General features: G+C 49.6%; 1 protein-coding gene across 3 annotated transcripts in view; it reads left to right on the top strand.

The window, feature by feature from the left end:
• Positions 1 to 27,500, top strand: part of LOC142317000 (uncharacterized) — a 188,430-nt gene that overhangs the window by 132,040 nt on the left and 28,890 nt on the right. For all 3 annotated transcript variants that reach the window (XR_012754653.1, XM_075352870.1, XM_075352871.1), the window contains exon 4: positions 15,805 to 15,918. The gene's annotated coding sequence lies outside the window, so the exon portion shown is untranslated. The remainder of the gene's footprint in view (positions 1 to 15,804; positions 15,919 to 27,500) is intronic.

Genomic DNA, 27,500 nt, shown 5'->3' with positions numbered 1-27,500 from the left:
GGGGTCCTGGTTCATCTGGCCCACGTATATGTATCAGAGCTTTGTGGTGATGGGAGCTTGGATTGCTACTCTGTAGGTGAGCCTGAAATGATAGTGACCTCTTCAGAGCTGCTAGGTGTAGAGGGAATCTGCCCAGCTCAGCTCGACAGGCACTGTTGGAGGTGCTTCGATGGACCTGGAGAAGGTGCTTACAGAATTCCAGGTGGAATATTTCTGTTGGGCTGGAATCCCACCTTGACCAGTCTGGGTAAGTGTGAGGGCCCCAGACTTCGCTGCCATACAGGAGGATTGGGGCAATGATGGAATCGAAGATTTTTAGCCAGACCCTCACTGGTGGCTTCAGATGATACAATTTCCTTCGGATGGCATAAAAGGTTTTGCAGGCCTTGTTTTTCAGGGTCTCTATGGCTTGTTTGAAGCTCCCTGACTGGTGAATTTCCAGGCCTAAGTAGGTGTATTTGTCTGTTCCTGTTAGAGTTCCTGTTATCTATCTATCTATCTATCCCTCTATCTACCCCTCTATCTATCTATCTATCTATCTATCTATCTATCTATCTATCTATCTATCTATCTATCTATCTATCTATCCCTCTATCCCTCTATCTATCTATCTATCTATCTATCTATCTATCTATCTATCTATCTATCTATCTATCTATCCCTCTATCTACCCCTCTATCTATCTATCTATCTATCTATCTATCTATCTATCTATCTATCTATCTATCTATCTATCTATCTATCTATCCCTCTATCTATCCCTCTATCTATCTATCTATCTATCTATCTACCCCTCTATCTATCTATCTATCTATCTATCTATCTATCTATCTATCTATCTATCTATCTATCTATCTATCTATCTATCTATCTATCTATCCCTCTATCTACCCCTCTATCTATCTATCTATCTATCTATCTATCTATCTATCTATCTATCTATCCCTCTATCTACCCCTCTATCTATCTATCTATCTATCTATCCCTCTATCTATCTATCTATCTATCTATCTATCTATCTATCTATCTATCCCTCTATCTATCTATCTATCTATCTATCCATCCATCCATCTATCCTTCTATCCATCATCTTTCTATCATCCTTCTATCCATCCATCCATCCATCCATCTATCCACCCATCCATCCATCCATCCACCTATCTATCCCTCCGTCCATCCACCTATCCATCCACCTATCCATCATCCATCCATCCATCCGTCCATTCATCTATATATCCATCCTTTTATCCATCCACCCGTCTATCCATCCATATATCCACCCATCCATCCATCCATCCATTATCCACCTATCCATCCATCCATCCACCTATCCATCCACCATCCGTCCATCCACCATCCGTCCATCCACCTATACATCCATATATCTATCCATCTATCTATCCATTTATCCATCCTTCTGTCCATCCATTCTGTTATCCATCCACCTATCCATCCATCTACTTATCCATTCATCCACGGCGGTGGTCTGTATGCGTCATCCCACCTTTCTCCATTCACATCTCCTCATCTGACCAGTAGGTTTGTCAAGACCTCATCTGTGCATGTCATCTGCTGCAAACGTGAGCCGAGTGTCATCTACTGCAAGCTTGAACCAAGTGTCATTTGCTGCGAATGTGAGCTGTCATCTTCTGCGAATGTGAGCCGAGTGTCATCTGCTGCAAGTGTGATCTGACTGTCATCTGCTGCGAGCGTGAGCCGAGTGTCATCTGCTGTGAGCATCAGTGTGACACCCTGGACTAGCCAGGTAGTCACAAACACAACATCACAAACACCCCCTCCCCTGGTTAGGCAACAACAGTCAAACAAAATCCTTGTTGCCTCCTCTAGGGTCTGATGTGCACACCAGGTGGGGCGAAGCCAGGTGGTTGGCCCCGCCCACCAAGGAGTTCACAGGCCTTGAGGCGGGAAAAATAGTCAGTTGAGTTGAGTTGAGTTTAGTTGAGTATAGTGGAGGAGTGGAGGTTGGAAGTGGAGAGCGAGAGGAGAGAGAAACTGGTGGTGTCTTGGTAGGAGCCCAGGCACGTACAGCAAGGTCGGCAGACGGTGGTGGCCGTCTGCAGGAGTGGTGCAGGTCAGCGGAACCGTAGGACCGGGACGGGCGGTGGCCTGCCGGTACCAGAGCCGGGGAGCAGATCTGTACCAAGCACAAAGGCAGGGCCATCAGACCCCGACCAGGCTAGGAGCCGCCTAAAAGGTTGAATCCGATAGTGCCTGGGACCCCAGGGGTTCACTCACACCCAAGACCCGACAGAAGGCAACAATCCACACAGTGAGGATAAAAAGCCACCGCCAGAGGCTAGAGATCCAAGGGCCAGCGCCTGCGGGCAAAACGGGCTCCTTCGGTACATACACGCCGGGGAGCGGACTACCAGTGGGAAACCATCGGAGTCAACACATTCACAGCGGTGCAGAGAAAGACAGCCACCATCAACCTGTCCAAGGAGAGCAAAGACACTGCAGCCGGCTGCGGGACCCGTCCATCCAGCCGTTTGGTTTACCAGAGACTCTATGAATCTGTGCCTGAGTGAGTACAACAGTGCTATCAGGTACCGCGACGCGCTGCCCCCGCAACCCTGCACCCCGGCCTTCCTGCCTCCCCGTCCACTACCGGGCCCTGGGATCACCGACCCCTACCCACGGAGGGGTTAACACCTAGCTGCTCCCCGCCATTGCTCCCGGTAGACCCGTCACCAGCAGCGGTGGTGCCCACCATCACCACAACCCATGGGTGGCGTCACGAACTATCTCCCTAAAAACCACCCAACACCCCCTTTTCACTCGGGGGCGATGAGCTCTGCTCGAATCCCCGGGTCCGGCCCACCGCTCGAGCCACCGAGCAGCAGCAGCCCCGGACCCGAGCGTAGCGAGCGGGGCCCCTCCACCTGCGACATGAGCTGAGTGTCATTTGCTGCAAGTGTGATCTGTGTCATTTGCTGCCAGCGTGATCTGAGAGTCATCTACTGCGAGCGTGATCTGAGTGTCATTTGCTGCAAGTGTGATCTGAGAGTCATCTGCTGTGAGCATGAGCTGAGAGTCATCTGCTGCAAGTGTGATCTGAGAGTCATCTGCTGTGAGCGTGATCTGAGTGTCATCTGCTGCGAGCGTGATCTGAGTGTCATTTGCTGCAAGTGTGATCTGAGAGTCATCTGCTGTGAGCATGAGCTGAGAGTCATCTGCTGCAAGTGTGATCTGAGAGTCATCTGCTGTGAGCGTGATCTGAGTGTCATCTGCTGCGAGCGTGATCTGAGAGTCATCTGCTGCGAGCATGAGCTGAGTGTCATCTGCTGCGAGCGTGATCTGAGTGTCATCTGCTGCGAGCGTGACCTGAGAGTCATCTGCTGCTAGCATGAGTTTAGTGTCATTTGCTGCAAGTGTGATCTGAGAGTCATCTGCTGCGAGCGTGATCTGAGTGTCATCTGCTACGAGCGTGATCTGAGTGTCATCTGCTGCGAGCATGAGCTGAGAGTCATCTGCTGCGAGCGTGATCTGAGTGTCATCTGCTACGAGTGTGATCTGAGTGTCATCTGCTGCGAGCGTGATCTGAGTGTCATCTGCTGCGAGCATGAGCTGAGAGTCATCTGCTACGAGCGTGATCTGAGTGTCATCTGCTGCGAGCATGAGCTGAGAGTCATCTGCTGCGAGCGTGATCTGAGAGTCATCTGCTGTGAGCGTGATCTGAGTGTCATCTGCTGCGAGCATGAGCTGAGAGTCATCTGCTGCGAGTATGATCTGAGTGTCATCTGCTGCGAGCGTGATCTGAGTGTCATCTGCTACGAGCGTGATCTGAGTGTCATCTGCTGCGAGCATGAGCTGAGAGTCATCTGCTGCGAGCATGAGCTGAGTGTCATCTGCTGCGAGCGTGATCTGAGTGTCATCTGCTGCGAGCATGAGCTGAGAGTCATCTGCTACGAGCGTGATCTGAGTGTCATCTGCTGCGAGCATGAGCTGAGAGTCATCTGCTGCGAGCGTGATCTGAGAGTCATCTGCTGTGAGCGTGATCTGAGTGTCATCTGCTGCGAGCATGAGCTGAGAGTCATCTGCTGCGAGTATGATCTGAGTGTCATCTGCTGCGAGCGTGATCTGAGTGTCATCTGCTACGAGCGTGATCTGAGTGTCATCTGCTGCGAGCATGAGCTGAGAGTCATCTGCTGCGAGCATGAGCTGAGTGTCATCTGCTGCGAGCATGAGCTGAGTGTCATCTGCTGCGAGCGTGATATGAGTGTCATCTGCTGCGAGCATGAGCTGAGAGTCATCTGCTGCGAGCATGAGCTGAGTGTCATCTGCTGCGAGCGTGATCTGAGTGTCATCTGCTGCGAGCGTGATCTGAGTGTCATCTGCTGCGAGCATGAGCTGAGAGTCATCTGCTGCGAGCATGAGCTGAGTGTCATCTGCTGCGAGCGTGATCTGAGTGTCGTCTGCTGCGAGTGTGATCTGAGAGTCATCTGCTACGAGCGTGATCTGAGTGTCATCTGCTGCGAGCATGAGCTGAGAGTCATCTGCTGCAAGCATGAGCTGAGTGTCATCTGCTGCGAGCATGAGCTGAGTGTCATCTGCTGCGAGCATGAGCTGAGAGTCATCTGCTGCGAGCATGAGCTGAGTGTCATCTGCTGCGAGCATGAGCTGAGTGTCATCTGCTGCGAGCATGAGCTGAGTGTCATCTGCTGCGAGCGTGATCTGAGTGTCATCTGTTGCGAGCATGAGCTGAGTGTCATCTGCTGCGAGCGTGATCTGAGTGTCATCTGCTGCGAGCATGAGCCGATAGACATAATGATATTGAACTGGTGATAAGTTGGTTTGCACCAGTGAGATAGAACATTGGGATCCAACATCCCTGGGACCGTGTGACAGGAAAGCTAACGAGCTGTGCAAACAATTCATTTTAATTTGCTAAGTAAACAGCAGTCATCCTCCCAGCTGTATTGATTCATGTAGGAAGCCGCACTTCATTAGATTGGCATGCTGCACAAAGCTCACCCCGTTTCACCTTGCCAACGTATTGCAACATTATGGCATTTGGTAACACAAACCTTATTGTTCCAAACCGTCTATTATAAACTTGTTTCCGAGTCCCAGAAATTAAGAATGATTTATTGTGCTTCCAAACTTTGTTTTGTGAGCCTATAAACATGCATGGGTAGATGTATGAAGAGTGTGACGGATTTAACAAAAAGAAAAATAAAAAAAACTGAATACTTAATGAAAGTGGCAAGAATAAAATAAGAGCAAAAATCGGGCACTTTTGAACCAGTGATAGGTTTTCCTTAAAATCACTTTTTACTGCCAGCCGGTGAGTTGCTCTATGTCACACTGGTATATGGTGTATAAATAAAACCACCACTCAGTGCTTAAATAATGCCAGGATGCACTGCCTAAAAAATGCATAAAATAGTGGGTATATATACATATATATATATATATATATATATATATATATATATATATATACATATATATATATATATATATATATATATATATATATATAGTAACAAAATGCAGCCCTTAAATAATATGTCTGTATATAACTCTATATAATACCACCACACGGCGCTCAAATCGATTACCAGCATACTAATAAGGAAGTAGTACATTATAAAAAAAGTACCGCCATACGGTGCTGAAACAATATTATTATGCCATGTATAAACATTACCTCCATATGGTACTTAAAGGGAACCAATCACCAGGATTTTCCTATATAACCTAGAGCCAGTGTTATACTGGCACTATCAGGCTGATTCTATACATACCTGCAGTGGTCAGCTCGGATGTTTAGGTTTTGAAATCCAAGAAAGTAAAGTTTATAAGATCAGCAGCTTCTTGAGTGACAGCAGCTGAGGGTCAGATAATATCTGGGGGTATGCAGAGTTATCCCTCCCCCTGTTAGAATAAGCATAAGAATTATACAATCGATCTAACTTTTCACTAGCAGGACCTGTGTGAGGTCACCCATGTGACCAGAAGGGGCGGGGCCTCAGCCAACATAGCTGATACCAGGAAGCAACATTTTCCTGTTTGCTGAGGCCCCGCCCCTTCTGGTCACATGGATATGACCTCACCACAGGTCCTGCTAATGAAAAGTTAAATCGATTGTATAATACTTTACTTTCTTGGATTTCAAAACCTATATAGCTGAGCTGAGCACTAAAGGTATGTAGAGAATCAGCCTGATAGTGCCTGTATAGCACTGGCTTTAGGTTATATACAATAATCCTGGTGATTGATTCCTTTTAAATAATACCAAATACAGTGTATAAATAGTACCGCAATCTAGTGCTTGAATAATATGTACAATGAGTAAATAATAATACTACCCAGTCCTGAAATAATAATAACATACTGACACACGGAGTTTGGCACAAACGTCACCGACTGTCATAGTGGTATTGGGCACTGTTCAGGTTGCAGATTCTGACACTCTGCCCAGTGGTTTCTCTGGTGTCTGGGATCAACACAGGCAGACTCAGGCATCGACCTGCTGTGTGCTGATTCATAAGCAGTCTAGGAAGAGTTAAAGGGAACCTGTCAGGTCCAATATGCACCCAGAACCACGAGCAGTTCTGGGTACATATTGCTAATCCCTGAATAATCATCCCTGTATACACTAGCATAGATAAAGAGATCTTTAGAATAAAGTATTTCTAAAGATCCTTTATGATATGCTAATGAGGCCAAGGACAAGTCGTAAGGGCATTAGTTCCTTTGGCTAGTCGGCCCCCTTAGCATGTAAGCACGCCCCTGTGGGCGTACTAACATGCTATTGGATGCACAGCCTCAGAGGCATGGTCACGCTAACCTATCTTCTGTCACCGTGACTGACGGTGTCACTGCTTTATTACTGAGACTTTTGAGGGCCTCTCTCCTGGGCCTGGGCCTGGTTCATCACCAGAATTCGTGACTACCTGACCACTGGGACTTGAGACTGCCACGCTCCCGGGACTTGTGACTGCCACGCTCCCGGGACTTGTTACTGCCACGCTCCCTGGACTTGTGACTGCCATGGTCCCGGGACTTGTGACTGCAACACTCCCGGGACTTGTGACTGCCACGCTCCTGGGACTTGTGACTACCTCATTACTGAGAATTTTGATGGCCTCACTCTTGGGTCTGGAACTGCTTCATTACCAGGATGTGTGACTACCTCACCACTGGGACTTGTGACTGCCACGTTCCCAGGACTTGTGACTGCCATGGTCCCGGGACTTGTGACTGCCATAGTCCCGGGACTTGTGACTGCAATGTGACGCCCTGGGCAAGCCAGGGGTCACAGGTCATCACACCACCACACCCTACACCCCAGTTAGGAACATCACAGCTAACCAAAATCCTTGTTGCCTTCCTCCAGGGGCTGATGTTCACACCAGGGGGTGGGCCAGGCGGTTGGCTGTCTCCCAACAACCAAGTCCCGATTGAAGGCAACAGCCCAACCATTACAGTAGAGACACCGCCACCGCCAGGGCACCAGTTTCCCAGGGCCAGCGCCTGCAGGCAAAGAGTAGAGCTCCTCCGGTCCAGCTTGAAGCCGGGGAGCGGGTTACCGGTGGGAACCCATCGAGACCATCAACAACATTAGGTGCAGGAAAAGGGACATCACCGTCACCTACTGGGGAAAGCAAGTGCAGCCGTCCGTGGGAACCGTCTTTCCAGCCGTGTGTTTTACCGAGAACTGTGTCAACGTCTCAGGCTGAGTGAGTACCACAGTGCCGCAAGGCACAGCGCTGCCCCCGCGTCCCTGCGCCCACCAAGCCCTGCATCTACCCACCTCAACACTGGGCCCCGGGATCACCAACCCCTACCCACGGAGGGGCAACACAACAACTTGCTGCTTCACACCATCACTCCCGGGATCCCCACACCGAGCAGCGGTGGTGCTAACAGATCACCACAACCGTGGGTGGCGTCACGGACAATAGACTATATCCCAAAACCCAATCCCCTTTCACTCACGGGCGAGGAGCGCCGCTCGAAAACCCCCGGGATCCGGCCCACCGCTCGAGCCACCACTGAGCAGCAGCAGCCGGACCCGAGCAGAGGGGGGAGCGCAGTGCTGACACCCTCCTCCCCGCCCGCGACAACTTGGCGTCACGAACAGGATCTTACCGCTCTGCCGTTGGGTAGAGGTGCGCCTTGTAACCGCCGGAGGTATCCGGCCGAAAAATTTCAGAAGTCGCCATCTTTGGCGCGAAAAGTTCCTGCTCGAGCGTCTTCTCGAGTAGTGGAGGCGCGAAGGCCAAAACTCCGCCCCAAGAGAGGAGGGGCCGAAAAGAGCTAAGGGGGACGCGATGGCGGCTGGCTGCATGTAACGGCAGCTATAAAAGCAGGGACGCCAGGACTCTGCAGACATCTTGTTCCTGGGAAAAGCCGCCAGCAACATGTGGATGCCGTCCCGCGACACCGTAGCCCCCGCGCCAGGAACCGCGGCGTGGGTGGAAATCCGGACCGTGCAGCTCTACCTAAGGCTGCAGGTCAAGATGCAGCTCCTCATGGAGGAGTGGGAGGCCGACATGGCGGATGTTATAGCGGCCGTGCGGAGACGCGAGGAGGGAGCGGAGGAAGGGAGGGTGAGTGACCCACGCCCCGATGCCCTGGATGGGCCGGTCATCGCGGCTGCGGGACCCGGTCCAAGCCCTCTCCCCCCGTTGCCTCCCTCGCCACCCGTCTCGGAGGCTGTGACCCCGCCACTAGGCCTGCTACCACCGCAACCGGTAGCAATACCCAGCGTCCCCGCCCAGGCGGGCCGACCTGTAGCCGGAGCCCGTAGTCGACCGGAGGTGTTGCCCTGGAAAGTCCCAAAAACTGAACCGGAGGCATCCCCTGAAAAGTCCCCCGAGCCGGAGCTGATGACCCGCTCCGAGCCGAAGGCCCAGCAGCGGAAAGCCCCTATGCCCATCCCCCACACCTCGGCCGAGGTAGCGCCGGGTTGTTGCTGTAAGGTAGCGCCCAAGGCCAAGACACCGGGGGACCCGCCGCCCAGATTCCTGACAGTGGGCAACGTCCAGAATGTCCCGCGGGGCCCGACCCGTGCGCCGGAGCTCGCAGCAGCGCCATATTGGGATAGGGAGCCGGTACCGTTGGGCCTAGAGATCGGTGAACGGGAGAGGAAGAAGGCTGAGCTGGTGGCCCGAGCGATAAGGGAGAAGGAGAATCTCCGCCAGGCCACGTTCCGTGTCCGGGGCCCGCTGTACGAGGGGCAGGTGAGGCGGTTTGATGTCCGCCGGGGCTATGGGTTTATTTATGAACCGGGCCTGGAGGCCGAAGTGTTTGTAGCCCGGTGGGATGTAAATGCCCACCTGCCTGAAGAGCATCCCGGCCGCAACCTAATGCCGGGAGACATTGTCCAGTATACCCGGCACTGTGGAGAGAAGGGGTGGTTTGCCCTGGATGTAAAACTGTGGGGCAGCCAGGAGAGCAGAGTGAGTCCTGCACCCCCTCCCTCGGATGAAGCTGAAAGTCCGGAGTAGGGCAGCGGATGCCCGCTGCAGCAGTCCCCGTTGGGACCATGTTTGTCTGAAGTTATGTTTGAAAGTTTTGAAAATGATGATAACTGAAAAAAATACCGAAAAAGTCATCTGATTGTCTACCAGTGATTGAACCGGCCGGAGCCGGCACCGTTGTCCCCGTGGGGACCGTTTAAAAAGTTTTGCATGAGGAACTGCTCATGGACAAGCCCGAGAACTTGCAGGGCAACCACAAACGTTAGTGGCTTGTAAATAAGTTGTTTACCGTTACCGTTTCCGCATTGCCGCCTCCGGAGAGGCAGGTTGGAGGGAGGGCCCTCAGCAGAGCAGGCTGGGGCCCAGCCACCACAGGAACCAGTGGCTACCCTCTGGAGGGGAAGGACAGATCCCGCTCGGGTAACGTGTGCTGGACTTGGGGACAAGGGGTGCTGCCTGGGCTTTAGGGGCAGCATCAGGGCCAGGTTGCATGGGTGGGAGAGAGCGGAAACCGTAACCGTGAACCGTTTGGCAACGTTTAAGTAAAAGTGCCTCCCGTTATGGGAAGAATTAATAAAAATGTAAATATGTTACCGTTTATAATGTTATATATTTTTCAGAAAAATAAAACCGGTGTTGGACGGGCAGCCCGCGGACGGTCTGCATTTTGCTAAGGGGAAATGTGACGCCCTGGGCAAGCCAGGGGTCACAGGTCATCACACCACCACACCCTACACCCCAGTTAGGAACATCACAGCTAACCAAAATCCTTGTTGCCTTCCTCCAGGGGCTGATGTTCACACCAGGGGGTGGGCCAGGCGGTTGGCTCCGCCCTCCGGGGAGTGCACGGCCCTGGAGGCGGGAAGAACCAGGCAGAAGAGAGGAGATAGAGTTTGGAGGAGGAACTGGAAGGAGTGGAGTGTGAGTTTAGCTCAGGGGGAGCTTGAGTGAGGAAGGAGTAAACAGTGAAGTGAAAGTGAATTAGTAGTGGAGCAAAGAAGAAACGAGTAAAAGTGAGAGTAGAAAAGCCTGAAGTTAGTCCAGCTGTGTGCAGGACAGAGTCAGCAAGGTCAGCAACGGCGGTGATTGTCCGGAGGGGTGACCGTTTGGAAGTTCCTGGAATGACCGCGGACGGGTGGTGGCCCGGTGGTCTGGAGCAGTGTACAAAGGACAGTCAGCACCAGGGCAGGGGCCTCTCGGACCCCGGCAAGGCTAGGAGTCGCCATAATTTGCCAAATCCGTCAGTGAAGGGGACGTCTGTCTCCCAACAACCAAGTCCCGATTGAAGGCAACAGCCCAACCATTACAGTAGAGACACCGCCACCGCCAGGGCACCAGTTTCCCAGGGCCAGCGCCTGCAGGCAAAGAGTAGAGCTCCTCCGGTCCAGCTTGAAGCCGGGGAGCGGGTTACCGGTGGGAACCCATCGAGACCATCAACAACATTAGGTGCAGGAAAAGGGACATCACCGTCACCTACTGGGGAAAGCAAGTGCAGCCGTCCGTGGGAACCGCCTTTCCAGCCGTGTGTTTTACCGAGAACTGTGTCAACGTCTCAGGCTGAGTGAGTACCACAGTGCCGCAAGGCACAGCGCTGCCCCCGCGTCCCTGCGCCCATCAAGCCCTGCATCTACCCACCTCAACACTGGGCCCCGGGATCACCAACCCCCTACCCACGGATGGGCAACACAACAACTTGCTGCTTCACACCATCACTCCCGGGATCCCCACACTGAGCAGCGGTGGTGCTAACAGATCACCACAACCGTGGGTGGCGTCACGGACAATAGACTATATCCCAAAACCCAATCCCCTTTCACTCACGGGCGAGGAGCGCCGCTCGAGAGCCCCCGGGATCCGGCCCACCACTCGAGCCACCACTGAGCAGCAGCAGCCGGACCCGAGCAGAGGGGGGAGCGCAGTGCTGACACCCTCCTCCCCGCCCGCGACAGCAACACTCCCGGGACTAGTGACTGCCACGCTCCTGGAACTTGTGACTACCTCATTACTGAGAATTTTGAGGGCCTCACTCTTGGGTCTGGAACTGCTTCATTACCAGGATTTGTGACCACCTCACCACTGGGACTTATGGCTGCCACGTTCCTGGGACTTGTGACTGCCTCCCTATTGGGTCTTATGATTGCCTCAATGCCAGGATTTAGGACTGGCTCCCTATTGGGCTTATTACTGACATGACTGTGTTTTCTTGTAGTATCATAATTGTTTTTTTCTGTTCTTAAATCTGAAGATCTCATAATGCTGGTGTATGATTCATCTTGTTCTTTAACCTTATGTTCTCCTTGTCAAAATAAAATCTTTTGGGTCCTATTTGTGTCTGTTTTGGATTTTGAGAGTAAATTATTGAACTTACAAACCATATTTACTATGATAGTAAGATTTGTAGCTTTCAGCTGCATATCATCACACCGAGCCTCCAGTCTCCTTTATGGCATTCGTCCTTGATCTTCTATTATTCCCGAGGTTGAGATTACTCACTCACAAAGCAACTATATCATCAGTCTCACCGGACAGTACAATAATAATATGCTCTACTTCTAACACGTCTCCATCTTCAGCTGGGATCATAAGTGTGGTCTAAGGGGCCCTTTGCACACTACGACATCGCAAGCCGATGCTGCGATGCCAAGCCGATAGTCCCCGCCCCCGTCGCAGCAGCGATACATTGTGATAGCTGCCGTAGCGAACATTATCGCTACGGCAGCTTCACATGGATTTACCTGCCCTGCGACGTCGCTCTGGCCGGCGAACCGCCTCCTTACTAAGGGGGCGGGTCGTGCGGCGTCACACGGCAGGCGGCCAATAGAAGCGGAGGGGCGGAGATGAGCGGGACGTAAACATCCCGCCCACCTCCTTCCTTCCGCATAGCCGGCGTGAGCCGCAGGACGTAGGTAGATGTTCCTCGCTCCTGCGGCTTCACACACGGTGATGTGTGCTGCCGCAGGAACAAGGAACAACATCGGACCATCGCTGCAGCGAAATTATGAAAATGTCGGACACTACACCGAGGATACGATTACGACGCTTTTGCGCTCGTTAATCGTATCAAAAAGGATTTACACACTACGATATCGACAGCGACGCCGGATGTGCGTCACTTTCGATTTGACCCCACCAACATCGTAGCTGCGATGTCGTAGTATGCAAAGTACCCCTTAGTCTTATAGATCTCCATCATCAGGAAGGAACAGATAGGGGTGCAGAACTTTCTCAAAGCTTGCCTAGTGCCCATAGATATAGGGAGGTTTCTGCTGCAGCAAGCTACCTCCAAGCCACAAATGAAACTCTGTAAATTACTTACAAACAGGTTCCTCGAGGGAGGTAACATCGAGGAACCAACATTTAGAAGACTTTTTTCCCTTTTGTATTATGATATGTAAAATGCTAGGCTCGTCATCCACTGTTTGATTGACAACCTTGTTAGGCCGACATTATGCAATAATGAATCTGTAAGTGGTCACCTCCCAGATCTGAATAGGGATTGGCGCTAGCTACTCTGGCTATCAGATCTCAGATAGTGTCCTGGTCTTCACTTTTTAACTTCTACAGGAATGTGAACTTACAAAGGGGCCCTGCATTCAGTCCTTAGATTAGCAGCTGACCAATGAAGCAAGGTGGTAGGAATAGTCAGATCATTGGGTTGAGACGTAGGCGTGTAAACAACATACAAGATAGTGAGTTCTAAGAATTATTAAGTCGGAACAAAAATCAAACATTCAGAGAAGGAGCAATACAGCAGAAATAGACCAGAGCTAGTATGAACTATAACTGGCAGTTGCCAGTTATAGTTCATACTAGCTCTGGTCTACCTCTGCTCCTTGAAGTAAGCTAGACGTTTTGGTAGGGTGTGGTGCTGGCCAATTAGTCAGAACAGTGAGTTGATTACTCCAGCTGGACAGCACGTACCCATGCCGCCTTACTGGTTGGCATTATAGGTCAAAGCAACTCTAGTATCTGTTTCATGGCTGTCTCTTTGCATTTGAGACTTGTGACAGATTCAGGGCTTGAAAGCCATTGCTATGCTCACCCCTGTAGTTAAATGTAGTTTCCATTCCTTTGGGAAGGAGAGGGTTAATGTCAGTATTCCTTGCCAGCCAGCATTCTCATTACCATCCCAGGTGTTTCTGGCTTCAGTCTTTGTGCTGACTACAGCAGTCTGTTGGTGTTTCCCACTGCCTGTCTTTCTTTCCCTTGTGTGTTGTTTTAGTGCAGTGGTGGGGCTAGCATACCTTACCTGTCTACTCACTAGCCAGAACTATTGTAGGGTCACTCAGGACGTCAGGTTCCTCCTTGATGAGGTGAGGCAGGTGTATAGGGACTGGCTAGGAGTGCAGGGTACAGTTACAGGTAAGTAGAGGAGGTGTCCATCTTCCCCTCTCACTAGTGAAAGAGCTCATGTGCCGCCCCCGTGCCAGCAGCTGGGCTGCTCGGATCCGGATCCATAGTGTGGCTCTAGGGATTCTACCAGACCCAGGGGTCGTGCAGACACTTCAAATAAAAGGGGACGTATTTGATGGGATTTGCCGTAAACTGTTTGTGACACCACCCACGGTGTGTGGTGAAGTGTGGCACCACCGCTGCTGTTGTGTGACTTCCGGGGGCGATGGGATGGCAGCTGGATGTTGGTCCGTGGGTAGGGATGGATGCCCCGGGGCCCAGTGTCTATGCCGGGGATGGTGACTGCAGGGGCCAGCGCGCCCAGTCGGACCGGGGGATCTTAGGTTACTCACGTTTGAATAAATCACACAAGTCCAGTGGTAAACCAAGGTACTGGTGGCCGGCCTCTGCGGTCGGGTGTATCTGGTCCCACACCCGGGCTGATGATCCGTATCTTTTTCCTCTGCACTCAGTGTGTGGTGTGTTGGACTTCCCGGTGTGAAACACAGGAGTCCGCTCCCGGTCCTTTTGTTGGGAGCCTTGCCCGCTGACGGTGACCCTTGGGATCTACCGGGCCCTGGCGGATGCCCTCTCCCTCTCGGTGGGTGGTTGTCTGCTTTTGGGACTTTGGTTGGGACAGGACCTATAATCCTGCCCTCAATTGGTTAATTAGCTAGGCCGTTGGTTCCGGTCCTGGCTTCAGGGTCCAAGTACCCCCTCTGTGCACGGTTTCCGGGTCAGTTCTCCGGTGTCGGTACCGGCGGGCTCCAACCCTGTCCCGGTCCACCTCGGATCTCCGGCAGCCGTCTTCCTGTCTCCTGCTAGATACGGACCACCATCTGTCACCTAGCCTGTGTGCCGGGGCTCCAACCCCGACACCTTTCCTTTCTGACTCGGCACTTCACCGGAGCTATACTGCTCCCCTTGAACTTCACCTCCACTCCACTCTATGACTTAGACTCGACTCCAACTTCAACTTCTCCTTTTCCCACCCGGGGTTCTCCAGAACCCTAGGTGGGCGTTTCTCATCCGCCTGGTCCTGCCCACTGGTGTGTCTGTCCTACCCTAACCCTAGGTGGGCGTTTCTCATCCGCCTGGTCCGACCAACTGGTGTGTCTGTCCTACCCTAAGGGGGGTGGCTAGGGTTTCAGGTCGGCTGTATGTAATCCTGTGTGGGAAGGTGTTATACGGGGGGCCTTAAGCGGGCTTTACACGCTGCGACATCGCTAATGCGAACTCGTTGGGGTCACGGAATTCGTGACGCACATCCGGCCGCATTAGCGATGCCGTTGCGTGTAACACCGATAAGTGATTTTGCATCGTTGCAAAAACGTGCAAAATCGCTAATCGGCGACACGGGGGTCCATTCTCAAATCTCGTTACTGCAGCAGTAACGAGGTTGTTCCTCGTTCCTGCGGCAGCACACATCGCTGTGTGTGACGCCGCAGGAACGAGGAAGCTCCCCTTACCTGCCTCCCGGCCGCTATGAGGAAGGAAGGAGGTGGGCGGGATGTTACGTCCCGCTCAGCTCCGCCCCTCCGCTGCTATTGGGCGGCGGTTCAGTGACGTCGCTGTGACGCCGCACGGACCGCCCCCTTAGAAAGGAGGCGGTTCGCCCGTCACAGCGACGTCGCCGGACAGGTATGTATGTGTGACCGGTCTGGGCGATGTTGTGCGGCACGGGCAGCGATTTGCCCGTGTCGCGCAACAGATGGGGGCGGCTACCCACACTAGCGATATCGGGACCGATATCGCAGTGTGTAAAGTAGCCTTTACTGTGTGACTACCTGGTTTTGCCAGGGCATCACATTCACCATTGATAAGGTGTCCCTGGTGTACCCCTTATCGGGTGTGTGGCGTTGTATGCCATATTTTCCTATCACGATCATGACAATCTGTTGCTAAACAAAGCCTGCACCTTCAGAGCTTCTGGTCTCAATGTCTCCTCTATCAATAGAGCAGCTCACAGAATGAACATGACATCGCCGGTGACAGAACCAGACATCACAGAAGCACAGAAGCAGGTCCAAATAGAAAAATGGAAGGTTTCTGATGGTTGCAACAAGATACGGTAAGTCCGATACATAGGAAAAGCAGAGCAAGCCCTTAATATAAAAAAGCCTCAGTTATGGTCAACTTAGTGGTCACAACCTTCACAAGCATAGGCCACAGGTGTAGTCATGTTAGCTGCAGAGGTTTGGAGTGTGGCAATGTCAAAAAACTCTGGAGAGGGGCCTAATTTTTATTTTTTGCCATCAGAACTCTTAAGAATTATATTGGTATCATGGTGCAAATATGATATTGCTAATACTTTCGAATGGTGTCCTCAAAATACCCTCTATAATTCCATGATATTTACTCTACTTTATATAGTTTTGTAATTCTGTGGCTCTGTCATCGCCTACAATCTAAGACATCAGCCTAATGCGATATGGACGCGCCGGAGTGGGGGTCCTGCCACTCGGAAAATTATCCTTAGTAAGTAAAAATCTAAAATGAGAGCATCATATGAATATCACATCATAGATTTTTGAGGCTTGGGCTGCCCTGACTCATCTCGGGGAGGATTAGATGGGTCATGTCAGGATAACCGGCTGGTTTAAGTGGAATATACTGTATACAGTACACAATGACCGCTGCCTAGATCAAAGAGCGATGCCCAATGATTCATCAGCCCCGAGCTGGTTTAGATTCTCATGGACACTTTCTGAGGTCAGAAGAAGGAATGACTAAGAGACAACAATGGAAGGGGAACACTAATCATATCAAACCCTAAGTCAGGGACATGTTCACCCTACAGTACGGAGAACTCAGCTATTTATAGTGCATTTTATATGGTAGGAATATGATAAGCATTTAGATGTTTTTGATCCCGGCACTTACAAAAACTTGATCTCGTTTGAGTCTCACTTTTTTTTTTAGAAATCATGTTGTCATACCCTTGAAAAGTCTCTTAATGTCAATCACTAAATGTTTCCCTTCTGAGAATATTCGTAGCTCTCAACCATTTCGGAATCAATGAGAATGTCCTGATTTGAGGGTCTCAATCAGGGCTGGCTCCAGGCGAAAGTCTCAGGGCCCAGGTGGTGCCGCCGCCGGCCCTGGTCCCACTGCCCCTCTACATCAGGGCTGGCTCCAGGATAATGAGTCTCAGGGCCCAGATGATGCCATCACCTCCGGCCCTAGTCCCACTTCCCCATAACATCAGGCCTGGCTCCAGGTCAATAAGTCTCAGGGTCTAGGTGGTGATGACGCCAATGTGACGCCCTGGGCAAGCCAGGGGTCACAGGTCACAACACCACATGCACCCCACATTCCCTGCAGGTACACCAAGGCTAACCCAAAATCCTTGTTGCCTTCCTCCAGGGGCTGATGTCCACACCAGGGGGTGGGCCAGGCGGTTGGCTCCGCCCACCGAGGAGTACACAGCCCTGGAGGCGGGAAGAACCAGGCAGAACAGAGTTGAGCTCAGGCAGAGCTTGAGTGAGGAACGGAGTGAAGTTTAGGAAGTGAAAGTAGAAGGAAGTGAAGTAGTAGTGGAGCAAAGGAGGAAAGCTGAAGTGACAGAAAAGTGAGAGTAGTAAAACCTGAAGTTGGTCCGGGTGTGTGCCCCGGACTGTGACAGCAAGGTCAGCAGACGGCGGTGATAGTCTGCAGGGGGACTGCTCGGAGGTTGCTGGAAGGACCGCGGACGGGTGGTGACCCGGCGGTACCGGAGCAGTATACGAAGAACAGTCAGCACCAGGGCAGGGGCCTTTCGGATCCCGGCAAGGCTTGGAGTCGCCGAATTTGCCAAATCCGTCAGTGAAGGGGACGTCTGTCTCTGAACAACCAAGTCCCGATTGAAGGCAACAGCCCGACCGTGAAGGGGAGACACCGCCAGGGCACCAGTTTCCCAGGGCCAGCGCCTGCGGGCAAAGTAGGGCTCCTTCGGCCCAGCTTGAAGCCGAGGAGTGGGTAACCAGTGGGGACCCATCGCTACCAAAGAGACTTTTCATAGGTGCAGGGAAGAGACCGTCACCGCTAACTGCAGGGAACCGCAGCACCGTAACCGTCCGAGGGACCCGTCCAACCAGCCGTTTGTTTACCGAGAACTGTGTCGTGTTTACTGGCTGAGTGAGTACCTCCGTGCCGTGCGGCACAGCGCTGCCCCTGCGCCCCTGCACCTCCACAGGCCCCATCCCCGCCTGTCCACCATCCCAATCCCATCACCGGGCCCCGGGAGCACCACAACCCCTACCCACGGAGGGCACATCAACAACTGGCTGCTCCATACCATCACTCCCGGGCTTCCCATACAGAGCAGCGGTGGTGTTAACAAATCATCACAACCGTGGGTGGCGTCACGGACAATAAATAATCCCAAAACTCCAATTCCCCTTTCACTCACGGGCGAGGAGCGCCGCTCGAGTCCCCGGGATCCGGCCCATCGCTCGAGCCACCGAGCAGCGGCAGGCCGCAGCAGCCGCGGCAGCCGGACCCGAGCAGCAGAGGGAGAGCGCGGCGTCCCCTCCTCCGCCCGCGACACCACCACCGGCCCTGTTCCCACTGTCCCTCTACATCAGGGCTAGCTCCAAGTTAATGAGTCTCAGGGCCCAGGTGGTGATGCCACCGAAGGCCCTGGTCCCACTGCCCTGCTACATCAGGGCTAGCTCCAGGTGAATCAGTCTCAGGGTCCGGGTGGTGCCGTCGCCTGTCCTAGTCCCACTGCCAGTCTACATCAGGGTTGGCTCCAGGCAAAAGGGTCTCAGGACCTGGGTGGTGCCATTGCCACCAGCCCTGGTTCCACTGCTCTGCTACATCAGGTCTGGCTCCAGGCGATACAGTCTCAGGGCCCGGGTGGTGCCGCCGCTGGCCCTAGTCTCACTGCCCCTTAACATCAGAGTTGGCTCCAGGCAAAAGGGTCTGGGTGGTGCTATCCCGCTGGCCACAGTCCCATTGCCCCTGTACATCAGGGCTGGCTCCAGCTGAAAGAGTCTCAGGGCCCACTGCTCTGCTGACCCCATAATTGCAGAGCCCAGACCTCCTCTGGTAACCTCAGCACAAACACTGCACCCACTCGGTGCTTCATGGCCGAGCAGCTGCAGCTGTACATCACCAAGCACAATGCTGAGCCATACATCACCAAGCACAATGCCGAGCCATACATCACCAAGCACAATGCTGAGCCATACATCACCAAGCACAATGCCGAGCCATACATCACCAAGCACAATGCTGAGCCGTACATCACCAAGCACAAGGCTGAGCTGTACATTACCAAGCACAATGCTGAGCTGTACATCACCAAGCACAATGCTGAGCTGTACATCACCAAGCACAATGCTGAGCCATACATCACCAACCACAATGCTGAGCCATACATCACCAAGCACAATGCTGAGCCATACATCACCAAGCACAATGCCAAGCCATACATCACCAAGCACAATGCTGAGCCATACATCACCAAGCACAATGCTGAGCCATACATCACCAAGCACAATGCCTAGCCGTACATGACCAAGCACAATGCTGAGCCATATATCACCAAGCACAATGCTGAGCCATACATCACCAAGCACAATGCCGAGCCGTACATCACCAGGCACAATGCTGAGCCATACATCAGCAAGCACAATGCTGAGCCATACATCACCAAGCACAATGCTGAGCCATATATTACCAAGCACAATACTGAGCCTTACATCACCAAGCACAATGCCGAGCCATACATCACCAAGCACAATGCTGAGCCATACATCACCAAGCATGTTGCCGAGCCGTACATCACCAAGCAAAATGATGAGCCGTACATCACCAAGCACAATGCTGAGCTGTACATCACCAAGGACAATGCTGAGCTGTACATCATCAAGCACAATGCTGATCCGTACATCACCAAGCACAATGCCGAGCCATACATCACCAAGCACAATGCCGAGCCGTACATCACCAAGCACAATGCTGAGCCGTACATCACCAAGCACAATGCTGAGCCGTACATCACCAAGCACAATGCTGAGCCGTACATCACCAAGCACAATGCTGAACCGTACATCACCAAACAAAATGATGAGCCGTACATCACCAAGCACAATGTCGAGTGTTGGATGGAACATAAAGCTGCTACCACCTGACTCTGGAGGAGACGTGTTCTGTGCATTGACGGATCACACTGCTCTGTCTGGTGATGGAGGAGTCTGGGTTTGGCGATTCCAGAAGAACGTTACCCGCCTGACTGCATTGTGCCCACCGTACAGTTTGGTGGAGGAGCATAATGCTCCAGGTTCTGATCAAGGGGCGGCCTCTGTCCTTTAGTTCCAGTAAAGGTAAGTTATAATGCTTCAGCACAAAATATTATGGGGTAATTATAACTTTCAACTTTTTGGGAACAATTTTTTTGAGTTAGCCCTTTTCTGTTCCCAATGAATGTGCTCAATGAGGACATGATTGGGTGGGTTTAGTGCGGAAGAAGATGGAGCTTTGTCCATAACCTCTGTGCAGACGTGTGAATAGCAAACCTCCCCAAAATTCAGCTCTACGATGTGCAGAAAAATGTATTTAATTTAAAATCTAAGGGTTCAGATATCAAAAGTCATGTACAAAAACCTATAAAAATCTATGAAGATCTTCGCGTTTCAGATGAGAACCATCCTTAATCATGTTCCTGGATCATGCCACCATCAGCTTGGCAGATATAATGAAGGCCCTTAGAGGTACAGAAGGGGCCTCAAGAGCTATGGCTTTAATATCGCTCAGCCAGGTAGGAAGGGGCCCATTATTCTCCATCTTGGGGTCACCGGTAGTCGGCACAGTTGGTTCCCCGCTGATGAAACATTCATAGCTTACTGAGCCCACTGAGCCTTTTCTCATTAGCTTTGCAGATCGGTGACTTGCGGTTCTCTATTACTATCCACAATGTTTTCTCTCTGTCCTTTCACATTAGGATTCTTTGCAGTGAAATGTAAGTGGTTTCTATGAAACAGCTGCAACTGATGAACCCTGGAATTTCACCGAGCGGCCGCCCTGTGACGGAGACTATGAATAATCTATGAATGGAGAAGTCTGACCTGGACAATTCTTCTGGGTTTTTATTAGATAAAGGGCAAAAACATTCTCCACCAGCCAGACAATGCGCCCGATTCATCATTTGTGGCATTCACAGATGTTTCTTGCACCAAATTTTTCAAACCGCCGCCTACGGTTCACGTTCTTTGTGCAAATTTTTAGTATTTTTGATTTGAACCTTTTTTTTTGTGCTTTTTAAAAGCCAAAACTCACACATTGTGTTAAAATGTGACATGCAAGTGTAAGTGGACCACATCTGCGCAAAATATTTCAGATATTGTTTTGGGGGAAATTTCAGTCGATGAATTGGGTGCAAACATCTGGAAAATGAAAACCGTGCCACAATGAGAAACAAAAAATACGAGCAGGAACATAGAAAATCGATTCAAAAAGGGCGAAAATCAAAAGAAAAATTTGGTGCAAATAAAAAAAGGTGAAATACTAGACCAAAAACTAGACAAAAATAGGATCCTACATGTTCTATATTAATCAGTGAGATGAATGAATGTATTCGAGTGGAATTGAATTCCACTTGAATTTGACAACAATCCACATTCACAAAAATGCAGATTTTTGGTAATTTTGCAAATTGTTGGCACCCTTGAAATTTTTCCAAATTGTTTTATTTTCTGGAACAGTTTCAAGGGTGCCAACATTTTCAGCCATGATTGTATTGCGTGTATTATGCTCTGGGGTCTTCAGAATATAGAGTATAATAAGGGATATTCAATCAGCGCAGAATGAATCAAATTTCCTGGAAAGAACTGCTTAAATAGGCAAATTCAAATGTTGCATCTCTAGTGACAATTAAAGGGGTCTTCCATTCTTAGGTATTTAGTCTCTACTGGACTGAGCTGTGTTAAAATAATAAAATCAGATAGTATTCAACCTCTATGGGTGATCCTTACCTGCCAGCTCACTAGCCAGGGCTACTACATGATCTCTCAGGGCTTCAGGTATCCTGCTCGGAGACAGGTGCAGAACCTGTATAGGGACTGGCTAGGGGTGCAGGGTGCAGCTGCAGTTGAGTGTAGGATATGTCCCATTATCCCTTTCACTACCACTAGGGCCTGCCGTTGTTTGAGTGTCACCAGTGTACCCCTTGTTTGTTGTTGGTGAAACCCCTGTTTGTTGTGTGTCTCGCCCCACGCTGGACTCTCGCATATCTGTTGGTGACAGGGTTAAAGTCCAGAAAAAAAAAACTTTAACATCATATATATTCCAAAATTGGGCCATTAAAAATAGTTACCGTATTTTTCGTTTTATAAGACGCACCGGATTATAAGACGCACCCCAAATTCAGAGGGAAAAATAGGTAAAAAAAAAAAATATATATGGGGTCTGTTTTATAATCCGGTGGTAACTTACCGCTGTGCTGGGGCTGCAGGCTCTGCTCCGCGCTGGCTCTGCTCTGTGCTGCTCCGCGCTGGCTCTGCTCTGTGCTGCTCTGTTCTGTCCTGGCTCTGCTCTGTGCTGCTCTGTTCTGGCTCTGCTCTGTGCTGGCTCTGCTCTGCCCCGTGCTTGTTCTGCTTTCTGCAGGCTCTGTTCTATGAGGGGTGCAGCAAGGTAAGGGTTATTCTGAAGACGTGCTTCAAACAAATGGTACCCAGAGGCAGCGCGTGCGCAGATGGAGCTCTTGAGCCTTTTGAGCCAAGAGCTCCATCTGCGCACGCGCGGATTCAGGACGCCATTATTTGAAGTCCTTACCTGTACCTCGCTGGCTGCCGCCACTGCTGCACACATCAGCTCCACCGGCCGCTGCCAACCACATCATCTCCACTGGACGCCGCCGACCACAGCAGCTGCGCCGGCCACCGCCGACCACAGCAGCTCCACTGCTGCACATCAGCTCCGCCGGCCACAGCAGCTCCGCCACAGAACACGGCCCCTGCACAGAGCCCCTGCCTCCGATAACCCCTCTTAAACACCCCCCGGTAAGCTACATTCGGATTTTAAGACGCACCCCTCATTTTCCTCCCAAAAAAAATTTGGGAGGAAAAGTGCATCTTATAATTCGAATAATACGCTACATAGCATATATAAAAATCGGAATATCAAAATCATGAGAACTAATTTTAAAAATGACCAATTTGGCAAAAATCAATAGCGAACGACAACTCAGAACGTGAGATACTGACCACAAATTATGTAAAAAGTTTCAGTTGTTAAAGTTTTGGTTTTCCTACTGGGGAATCCCTATATTTCCCCCGAATGTAACTCTCCTTTATGAATGGAAAAGGAAGCAATAACGCTCATCCAGGAGGCCGTGTTATTACAAAATGGTAATCTCTGAAATAGATATGGAAGTAATGGGCTGGGTGTTGCTCAATCCTTACACGCACCATATACTAGAATAACGTTTCCTGTAATTCATGTGGATGGTGTTTGGCTGGCGTCTGATTGTTACAACATACTGGTTTCCTATAAATCATAGGGGCACATTTTTTGGTATAAGGATAACATAGTGCCACATCCAAGGGCCCCAATACAACCCTTGAAGTATTTCTTTGGAGGGGGGTAACTGATGTAAAAAATTTTGAAATTTTGTTCCAAAAATTGGCGAGCTTTTACTATTTTATTCTGTTCTTACCACTTTTGAAAAGTAGGCATGTGTCACACGAAGTTTTGCATAAACTTTGTCAACTGTCATTGCGGCATGGGACTCAGATTGCAGATTCTGGCACTCCGCCCGATGGTTTCTCTGGTAGACCCGGGCTTCAGCCTGCTGTGTGCCGTTTCATAGGCAGGCTAGCAATAGTTTATCTCTGCTAGTCTGCAAACTCCTTTAATCACATGTTGTGGGGAGATCTAGCACATCTGCTCCCCTCCTATTTATGCTGGTGGAATTCTTCTACCCATGCCAGCTATACTTTATTCTCTATTGATCTGTGAAATGTGGTGTCCCAGGCTCTCTCTGGTGAAAATTGTGATTAGTTGTGTTTATAGTGGTTGCTTTGTACCTTCCTTCCTGCTTTTGTTTTTCCTCCTGAATCTCTTATTGTCTTCACCTTTGTGTGTGTATGCTGTGTGAAAGAGTTTTTGGTTCTTACCTTGTTTGTCTTTATCTGTGGGTCTCAACACACTCCTGTCCCATTCCTTTCTGGTGGGAGGAAGAGGGGGAATTAGATCAAGACTGGTCAGGAGCAGGGCCAGGAAGGAGACTCAGGCCTCTCCACCATCAGGAGTATCCCTGAGATTAGGGATAGCATAAGGCCCCCTAGCTTGAGGGACAGCTGAGGAGCCCTAGTTCTCCGCTATCCTAAAGTCATTATGACAGCATGGTTAGCTTTGCAGGAAGCTGTCAGAATTTATGAAATTCGACTTCATTTTTTCAAAGTGGTAAAAAAAGGTTGTAAATAGTCATAAAAACCTGAAGTAAAAACCTAGACAGAAGACTTTTATCTACAGATGCAACAAATTAATCAAACGTGATGTGACACTTTCAAATGTTCCTGTCAAGAAAAGTTCACTCCTATATGTTGTCAGTGTTTTATAGGTGGGCTCCATCTCTGAGCGAAAAATGAGGGTTTCCTGGTATTTTATCCTGTGAGAAAAAGATTTAAAAGATGGTGGAACCTGCTGTTCAATGCCGATAATGCTTTTGGTATTCCGGTCATTGTCCATGGTGATTAAGCTCCTGGTGTATTGTTGTATGCAACTCTGGCGTGTTGTGGAAATACTTTTGTCGTCTATTATTTCCTGCCTTTTCTTTATTTACCTCCTGAGCATGTTTTGTCTCTACCTCTGTGGGTGTTTGCTGTGAGTTTGAGTTTTGGTTTCTCCCTGTTAGTCTTTTGTGTGGGATTAAACACTCCAGTCCCGGCCCTCTCCTGGGTTGGGGGTGAGGGGGTATTATACAATGGCTTTTCAGGAGTTAGGGCTACGCTGGCGGTTCAGACCTCGTCACCATCAGACGTATCTCTGGGATAAGGGATGGTTATGGACTCCACTAGCCTGATGGCCAGTTTAGGAGTCCCATTTCCAATCTACGTCATTCATCATGACATGGAGCCCCTGAGGTGACTGTATACAACACCAGCAGTCAGAAAACACCCAAGAAACTATTTCTGGACCAAGCTCTGGTCTTTCAGGTCTGTACTAGGCAAAATTAACTGAAATGTTTGTGTTCTCATGGCCGGTTGACTTAGAATAACATCAAGGGCCACTTGTAGCTGAATAGACAGAAAAGAGTTAAACTTCATCTTATCCACTTCATCTTAGATAATTTGCTGAAAAAAACCCTCAAGAGTTTCTTTAGTTACAAAAACTTCAGTCTAGATATGAAAAATGACTTAAGCAGGGGAGGAGCTATCAGAGTAGATAGTGAAGGTGCTCCTAGGGGGACGTCCTTACGGGATAACCTAAGGGAGAACTAGACAAAAATGTCATAGACTAGGAATAAACAGATTCTTTTCTTTTATTTATCCTTTTAGTTTTAAAATTCTGTAGCTGATATAGAAGTTAGAAAAGATATTATCACCATTCGCATCAATACTTGCCCCAAGGGTTGCCAATATAATCTGATATCCCTACTTTAGATTCAATTGTATACTGTATGTGTGGAAGAATCCAAGAGGAAACCCATGCAAACATAGAGACAATTTACAAACTGCATGCACTGAAATGATGGAATCCATTGATTGAGTACATCTGATAATTTAGCTCTCTAATTGGGCCAATTTCACAGTTGTCTCTCTGCAGCATGAGACTAGTGAAAGGCTCAGGGCTAGAGTCTTCCATTCCCATGTAAGACTCTTTATATTTAATGTAGTTTCCTTTCCTTTGGCGCGCAAAGGGTTGATGTCAGTTTCTCATTGCCAGTAGCATTCTCATTACCTCTCCTCAGGTGCTTCCGGTTTGGGACCACTCCCATTCCCTATATATAACCTCTTCTCCCAGTAGAGGGTGCCGGTTATTCTGATTCTATTGGGATTTTAGGCCTTGAGGTGGAAGGAGCTGGTGGAGCCCTTATGGCAAGTAGCTGTGTAGGCTGAGGTCCTGGTTTTGACTGCAGCCGTGAGTTGGACGTTATAATTTGTTGTTATCCCTGTTTGTCTTTGCTTTCTCTGGTGTTGTATTAGTGCAGCAGTGGGGCTAGTGTTTCTCACCTGCCAGCTCACTAGCCAGGGCGATTACAGGGTCTGTCAGGGTTTCAGGTATCCTGTTCAGCCACAGGTGAGGAACCTGTATCACAACTGCCTTGGAGTGCAGGGTACAGCTGCAAGTGAGAGCAGCAGTTATAGTGTCCCCGATGTATTCCTTGTTTTGTTGTGTGTTGCGTCATACGCCAGACTTAGTTTAGTCACTTCATGACAGCCAATCACATCTGCAAATTGTGACATTAGCTCCAAGCACATCATTGTTCTATGGAGAAAATGAACAATTATTAGTCCATATACATAACAATAAGGTGTGCATATGGAGAAAAAAAACATCTGAAGGAATCCTAAAATTTCCAAACTTTGCAGACAGGTAAAGCTGCTGGAATAGGTTCACTTGATGGAAATTCCCTGCAGATTCATATACATATAACAAAATCTATTTAAAATCCTAATCCATTTTGCCTCTGGGTGACTTCAACATTCTGTGCCTTAACGGAAAGTGTGTACTTTTCCATTAAAATTTCAAATCCACATTGGGGTTCTGCAATGGATTCCCTTACAATTCCATGACTGTTTTTTCTGCATGAGAAATTCCCCATGCAGGTAAGGAAAGTGAGAATCCTGTTTGTCCACATCCAATTAAGTGGGGAGGCATTTGGCGAATACAGTGGAACCTTGGTTTAAGAGTAACTTGGTTTGAGGGCGTTTTGCAAGACAAGCAAAGCTTTCTAAAAATGTATAACTTGATTTAAGAGCAATGTTTTGCAATAAGAGCAAATTCACACCGTGCACACTTCCGGTTCTGTCCTTTTGCCGCGCTCTGACCCGCTCTGGAGGTAAATTTCTGTTCATATGTACTGTTTACTCTGTAGAGTATACCATTGCACAGCACAGTATATACGATATAGCATTTCTATCAATTTGCATTTGTGGATAGATTGTTGTACTCTCTTTCTGCTAACCAGTACAGCACATTACTTGTACCTCCCGCACACCAATAATTCTATTATAAGCTAACATGTAGTTTAATTTGTTTTACATCTTTTTTACTGTACTGCACAGTATTTTGTATTAGTGTCCTATAATAATTTTATATGAATACAGGACATTATTTTGTATTACTATAATAACTGTGTATAAATGCAGTAAATATTTTTTGGTTGTGGAACGAATTGTCTGCGTATCAATTATTTCCTATGGGAAAATTCGCTTTGATATAAGAGTAACTTGGTTTAAGAGCGAACTCCCGGAACCAATTATGCTCCTTGTAATCCAAGGTTCCACTGTATTAGGAAAGTCAAAGGGTAAATTCCATGGGGAAAAATCCACAGCATATATTGTATTGACACGTGAATTTAAAATCTGCAAGTCAATTTCCATTCCGCAACACACAGAAAATTTGCATCGTGTGAATTCGATTTGGTAAAATCTGATAAACTGGTACTGTAATATACCATGTACGCACGTAGTGTGGACACACCCTAAGCATTTGTGCCACCCC

The sequence above is a fragment of the Anomaloglossus baeobatrachus genome, chromosome 6 (assembly GCF_048569485.1).
Source record: "Anomaloglossus baeobatrachus isolate aAnoBae1 chromosome 6, aAnoBae1.hap1, whole genome shotgun sequence".
Lineage (NCBI taxonomy): Eukaryota > Metazoa > Chordata > Amphibia > Anura > Aromobatidae > Anomaloglossus > Anomaloglossus baeobatrachus.
This window is presented reverse-complemented; position numbering and strand designations above follow the sequence as displayed.